At 34.9% G+C, this 7,272-nt stretch overlaps 1 protein-coding gene across 8 annotated transcripts in view; it reads left to right on the top strand.

The window, feature by feature from the left end:
- The first annotated feature begins 5,286 nt into the window (after positions 1-5,286).
- Positions 5,287-7,272, top strand: part of LOC115222519 (kinesin light chain) — a 123,027-nt gene continuing 121,041 nt past the window's right edge. For 3 of the 8 annotated variants that reach the window (XM_036511655.1, XM_036511651.1, XM_036511646.1), the window contains exon 1: positions 5,287-5,469. The gene's annotated coding sequence lies outside the window, so the exon portion shown is untranslated. Of the gene's footprint in view, positions 5,574-6,981; positions 7,214-7,272 lie in introns of those variants that run through there. The other 5 variants (XM_036511657.1, XM_036511653.1, XM_036511652.1 and 2 more) reach the window with 5 other exon arrangements.

Here is a 7,272-nt window from a genome sequence, read left to right as displayed (position 1 = left end):
CATGTAAATTTGTTTTTCCTCATCACCACTGTTGTAAAGTGGGTTCCTCCCACTGGTGTGATGTGCTACTGCTGTTGTACTGTAGTTGCTGTTTATGCTAGTAGCAACAATAGTCACTAGCCATTGGTTACCATTGTATCTCTTCATACTAGAATAGTAATACATTAACTTATTCAGTCTTACTATCGCTGATAGCCCCACAAGACACCAACTAGAACTGTCGACTCTCAACCCACTTCCTGACAAACAGCAACTGGTCTATTTATAATGGCTGACTCCTACCACTTTTTACAGGGAGGGGTATACAGTTTCACTATACAAAAAATGTAATATAATATAATAAAATATCATATATGTATATAGCAGAACAAGAAACAGAAAATCCTTGGTACAATATTAAAGAAAATGTTTATAAACACCTAATTATTAAATTGGGAAAATTATCAGAAAAGCTATTTCTATTAATTTTTTTTCAAATATATATAATGTGCTGTTTCATTATGGTAGGATGAACAAAAAAAGTAGTCCATGTGGTGAGTGATAAATATTATTTAATAGACACAGTACATGTTTTATGTCTACTAATAGTTTCACTTGTTGAAAAATACCTCAAACATATTTATCAGGTGCAAACCACACAGCAGCAATAAACAACCCTGATGAAGTTGCACTAACTAACACCAAGATGCACACTTAACAGTGTGCAGTGGCTTGCAGCAGAAATGTGCGAAGGTCTAAGTGAGGAACGATCTAAATAGCTGTATAATAAAACTTGAGTGTGCAAAGCTTCGTTCTCCTGATCTTCATTAATTTCAATATGTATGTACGTGTGCATGTGTGTGTCTGTGCGTGTATAGGGTGGGGAATAAAGATATCTCCCACACTTGGAGAAGGCACCATGTGGATGTAAGTAGAAGAGAAGAGGGACAGGTTTCATTTGGAAGGCTAAGATTTGCCACTTTTGTATTTATTATTAACTGCTTATTCCCATGCTGGTATGTGTATATATATATATATATATATATATATGTATAGATGTATTCATCAAGAATTTAGATTCAGCTCAGTAGCTTCTAAGCTGAAGTGAAGGCAGAATGTTCTTTGTCTATCTCCTTAACTTCTTGGAGATTTTAAGTAAAATTATACTAATATGTCCATTTGTTTTAATTTAATTAAATTCTATGTCTTTGTGCAGCTGAGGATTGCTCTGCATTTAAATTGATGTAATGGTTGCATTGTTCAATTAAATGGAGTTGCGTGAAACGATTGTACTGAATTACCTCTGGATATCCTTGCTGCTTATTTTGATTTTAATCACCTTATTTTCAAATTGTATGGATAATACCATACTAAATTCTGGTGCCTCAACTTAGGTACCATATTCATCTGAATCTAAATTTTTGCTGAACTCATCTATACATACATATATATATATATATATATGTAGGTCCCGGGTTGAGTTGGGGTTAACCACAGTAAATAAGGTACTCAATACATAGCAGAGTAAATTAATTTATTTTGTAGAAGGAGCTTCTACAGAACTAGGACTGTTTCATTCAAAAGAAATCATATATATATATATATGGCACTTGTGTTGGTGGCACGTGAAAAAACATTCAAGCTAGGTCATTGCCAGTGCCGCTGGACTAGCTCCTGTGCAGGGAGCACATAAAAAGCACCATTTGAGCGTGGCCATTGCCAGTACCGCCTGACTGGCCCTTGTGCTGGTTGCATGTAAGAGCAACGACTACACTCGCGGAATAGTTGGCGTTAAGAAGGGCATCCAGCTGTAGAAACTCTGCCAGATCAGATTGTAGCCTGGTGCAGTCATCTGGTTCACCAGACATCAGCCAAATCGTCCAACCCATGCTAGCATGGAAAGCAGACGTTAAACAATGATGATGATGATATATATATATATATATATGTAATGTAATAGTTGCATTGACGTAATAGTTGCATTGTTCAATTAAATGGAGTTGCGTGAAACAATTGTACTGAATTACCTCTGGATATCCTTGTTGCTTATTTTGATTTTATATATATGCATATATATACATATATATATTTCTTTATTGCCCACAAGAGGCTAAGCATAGAGGGGACAAACAAGGACAGACAAAGGAATTAAGTCGATTACATCGACCCCAGTGCATAACTGGTACTTAATTTATCAACCCCGAAAGGATGAAAGGCAAAGTCAACCTTGGCATAGTTTGAACTCAGAACGTAACGGCAGACGAAATATCACTAAGCATTTTGCCTGGCGTGCTAACGTTTCTGCTAGCTCGCCAACCTTTTTTTTTATATATATATATACATACACACACACACAGTGATGCCACTCATTACATTGCCTCATGAAGGTCACTTATAGCTTTCATTGCACATGCAACCGTGTGCTGCCATCTGTTGGTGCGCTACAGAACTAGTTTGGGAACTTTTTGATACCACCTCGTATATATATATACTTTTATTAAAGCTGCAAAACTAACACAAAAACTTACTCTGAGTAATAGCTTTTGTGATAATTTTGCAGCTATAATAAAAGTATATTACTCTACCTTTGGTATTCGAGTACTATTTTTTCCACCTTCTTTTGCACTTATGTGCTCACCTGTATGTATATATATATATATATATATATATATATATATATATATATACACACACACATGTATGTACATATACACGCACATATATGTATACCTACGTACCTACCTATCTATCTATTTATGACTCATTACATGAAACTCATGTAATAAAAAAGATTTAGAAGTGTACATGTATTTGGGCTTCGCAAGAAATTAACTTAATTTTTTCACTTTACTTTTCTAATAGAACTGAGTATTGTTTTCATACTCCAACGTTTAACATGGTTTAAATCTATTTTTCAAATGTTTTATTTTTTTCCACCTGAGATAAAAAGAAATAGAATAAAAAAACTAACAAGACTTATCACATTAATCGTTTTTGTTTTTATGAATGTACCGCCACACCTTTCCACCTTTTCCCTTGTCTGTCACTAATAAGTATCATCACGGCCGGCGGCAAAAACTTATATCTAATTTAGGCCTCTCTTTATAACTATTACTGCTACTACTCTCTATCTCTCTCACGCTCGCCAATGTGATTAAATCGAAAGACCTACACTTTCCTATTACTATAACCTCGTTATCTATCATATAGATAGAGAGAACATTCACAATAAGAAAGAGAGAGAGAAAGAAAGAGAAAAACAAAGACAGAAAGTGGGGAGATAGGGCCATGGAAAAGAGAGATAGGTTGGAAACAGAGAGTGAGAAAGAAAGGTAGAAAGTAAAAGGCAGAGTTAGCAGTGGAGGTGTGACAGGCAAAAAGCGAAAAAAAAAAAAAAAAAGAGATTATAAAGAGACAAAGAGTGAGAAGAAAACACAAGAAAGCGTAACGGGAGGGAGGAGAGGGAAAAACAAAGGAGAAAGATAAAGATTAAGTAAAAGAATATGATATAGGCGGAAGGAAGGGTTGGGGAATGCAACTTTTATGTGATGTGAACAGATTAGGTAGGAAACGAAGAGATGAAACCAGCAAACAAGTCTAAAAGGATTTGATAGACAATGGAATAGATTTAGAAAGAGATGCAAGTCCAGTAGAAAAAAAACTGAGGAGTAAGCAGGCAGTTGTACACGCGTACAAAGAGTACAAACGAACTCGTAAGAGTGCCAAATCGATAAAAGAGAGGGTAGTCGTGCTCCTATTTCAATAGATTTGCGTAAGAAAATGTCCAAATGGAAAGTGTAGATATTATTAAATAAAGGCGAGTACATTAGAGGTGTAAGCAAGGATTCTGCACAAACGAGAAAAACCGTATAGAGTCTATATAGACTCCTTACGTAAAAGAGCCAAATGTATAAAAGAGGACAGTTCTGAACAGTATAAGATTTCTCTCTTTTTATGGATTTCCAAAGGGAAATGTAGATATAGTGAAATAAGGCGAGTACGTTAGAGTAGGTATGAGCAGGCGTTCGTTCAAAGTGTACAAGTGAAAAGGTGAAGAGGAATCTGTTGGAGAGAAAGGGTAGTGTAAGTTAATCAGTCGTACACGCAGGATACAATTAGAAAAGGCAAGTGATAATTATGTAAGGGAAGAAGTAAGTCTATTACGCAGAGAGCACGGGTGAGAGAAAGTGTGTGAGACAGCGAGAGAGAAAGAGAAAGAATAAGCGTATACAGTGTACAAACGAAAAAGGCGTTAATAATGGAGAAGGCAAGTCTATTATAAAGAGAGCAGTCGCACGTACAGCGTACAAACGAAAAGGCAAATGATAATTAACATAGTAAGGAAGGAAACGACTCTGTTATACAGAGAGAGAGAGAGGGGGGGAAGCAATCATATGTCGTATTCAAAAGAAAAAGGCAAGAGTTAATAATGGAGAAAGCAAGTCTGTTACAAAGAGAGCAGACGTAGGTACAGCGTACAAACGAAAAGGTAAATAATAACGTGGTAAGGAAGGAAACGACTGTTACACACACAGAATGAGAGAGAGAGAGAGAGCAAGAAAGAGCAGTCGTACATGTGAACTGAACAAACGAAAAAGGTGTTTTATAAGGGAGAAACTAAGACTGTTATACAGAAGGAAAAAGGGCGAGAGAGGGAGACCGCAGTCGTACACATAGTGTACAAACGAAGAAAAAAAGGCGAGCTATAATAGATAGAGTAAAAGATAAGTGTGTTAAAGATAGAGACACAGCACTCATGCATATAGCGTACAAACGAAAAGAGGCGGGTGATACCACGTAGAATGAAGGAGAAGTCAAAACTACTTTCTAACAATCATGCCTTCTCCCCTACTATATGTGTTATATAGTAAAGGCGAGACTTACAAAGAGAAAAAGAGAGGCAGAACCGTCGTACAGTGTACAAACAGAAAAAAGGCGAATATAAACAGATATAGTAAAGGAGAAGACGAGACTAAGAGAGAGAGAGAGAGTAGTCGTACACTTTGTACGAAAAATGTGTATTTTGGCGAACTGATGGCAGCAGCAGTAGGCAGTCGTTCACAGGCAAAAAAATAAAAGTGTTTATTAGAGACAGACAAAGTAATAAGGACAGAAAGGGAGAGAGTAAAAAAAGGCGATACAAGCATAAGGGAGTGAGCTGGTATTAGAGAGAGAGTAAAAAAAGGCGATACAAGCATAGTAAGTAAGGGAGTGGGCTGGTATTACAGAGAGAGAGAGAGAGAGAGACTATCTGAGAGAGGGAGAGACAGAGTGTTATATGTGGGTAGTAGTAAGAGATCGGTCGGTCGGTTAATATACATATGCAAATATATGCACACACATACACTGTCAGTGTACGTAAGAGAGAGAGAGAGAGAGAAATAGATAAACAGAGAGAGAGAGAGAGAGGGAAAAATAGAAAGACAGAAAGTGTGTACAGCGTTGAACCGAGTCGGACGGCCATCTTGGTTTCTATATATGACAGAGCAGGTAAGTAACAAGTCCATGATTAAGTAATAATAATAACTTAACACATAATTTGGAATAACGACAAACTAACTAATTTAACATATTGGTTTTTTTCTTGTGCGTAGGTGAGGTTCGATTTTCTTTTGGACATTTATTTTCCAATGTTTCTTCCACATTTTTTTTTCTTCTTCTCTGAGTGTGTGTGCCGCTTCGAATTCCTCCTTGAATTTCTCCTCTCCTCTATTCCGTTCTCTGTCTCTCTCCCTTCTCTGTATATGTCTGAATAAAATTCGTTAAGCTTTTCTATATTTTATCCCCATTTTCTTTCAGTATATTCTTCCCTTCATCCCTTAAATTGTTTGTCTCTCTCTCATCTCATTTTTTCCAACTTAAATATTTTTTCCTCCTTGCAATTTATTTATGAGTGTTTCATTCCGTCTGTCTATCTCTTACCTAAATTGTGTAATTTATTTAAACTTCACACTCACTAATATAAATATGTATATATATATATATATAATTTATATATCTATAATGTATGTGTTTGTATATGTTGTCTGTAGCTTAGAATATATACATAAAACTTTTCCATCCAATATTTACGTAAAAACTGTCCTCCCTCCCTATTTTCACCTGCCCACTAATATAATATATTTCACAGATTATTATAAATATTATACCTGATCCACCCACTTCAACAGCAAATTTCTCTGAGGACCAAACCTTAACACAAACCCTAAACACACACATATATATATACACATACACACACATACGTGTGTATGTGTATATATATATAAATATATATAAGGTTATGAGTCATCGAGGTCTTGTTTTAATATAAAAGATAAGCTGACTAAAAGTGTCTTTCCTATCTTTTTCTCTTCCCACGACTGTCTTTACTGCCTGGCTTTATTAAAGTTTTATGAAAGCATATTATGATTGTATATTGCTATTTTCTTATCTGTTTCCCTCAAGTAAGTTTCATTAATGTTCAGTTGCAACCATAACTTTCGTCTTAACATTATAATGTAATATATATATATATATATATATATATATATATATATATATATATATATATCAATTCAGTGTAATCTGTCTGTTTTATATATATATATATATATATATATATATATATATCAATTCAGTGTAATCTGTCTGTTTTATATACATATAGAGATAGATATATAAATCATTTTACCGAGTGTTAAAATGTATTACCTAATATTTTTGTAAGTAGGCGGAAATAGTTTAGTTGAAACAATAACCGATCACCAAAGTTAAATTGTGTGTATGTATACGTATATATATATACACACACATACTCACGCACAGATACATTTACACATGTGTATTGTTGATCCATCTATATTAATGATGAAAATTTAGCCTGCCTTTCTGTAATTTGGTACACAGCAGTGCTGTTCTCGAATGAAAGAAAGAATTAGGAAAAAAAGAGGAGAAAAGGCTATACATTCTACTAGCTTCGACTAACTGGAAGCTTCCTTAGATATCGTTCTAACATATTTGGACATCGACCCACATCTTTTCCCTTTTAAATCGTATTTTCTTTTATCCCACTCGACATAGTTACTTTGAATCAAAAGAAGAAAAAAAAAACCCCATAGATCAACAAGCCAAAATTTTAATTTTAAACCACTCCCACCTCCCTCCAAGAGACCAAGTACACGTACTTGCTTTTTAAATTATCACCACTCTTATATGTACATGCTCCTCTCGTCATGTTTAAATTCTTAATTTGGTAAGTGTGTCCCTTCCTGTATGTCTGAGTGTTTTTTTTTTCTTGTATTATTTTCATTT

Source organism: Octopus sinensis, linkage group LG20 (genome assembly GCF_006345805.1).
Source record: "Octopus sinensis linkage group LG20, ASM634580v1, whole genome shotgun sequence".
NCBI lineage: Eukaryota > Metazoa > Mollusca > Cephalopoda > Octopoda > Octopodidae > Octopus > Octopus sinensis.
Note: the sequence above shows the minus strand (reverse complement) of the source record. Positions and strands in the feature narration are given on the sequence as shown.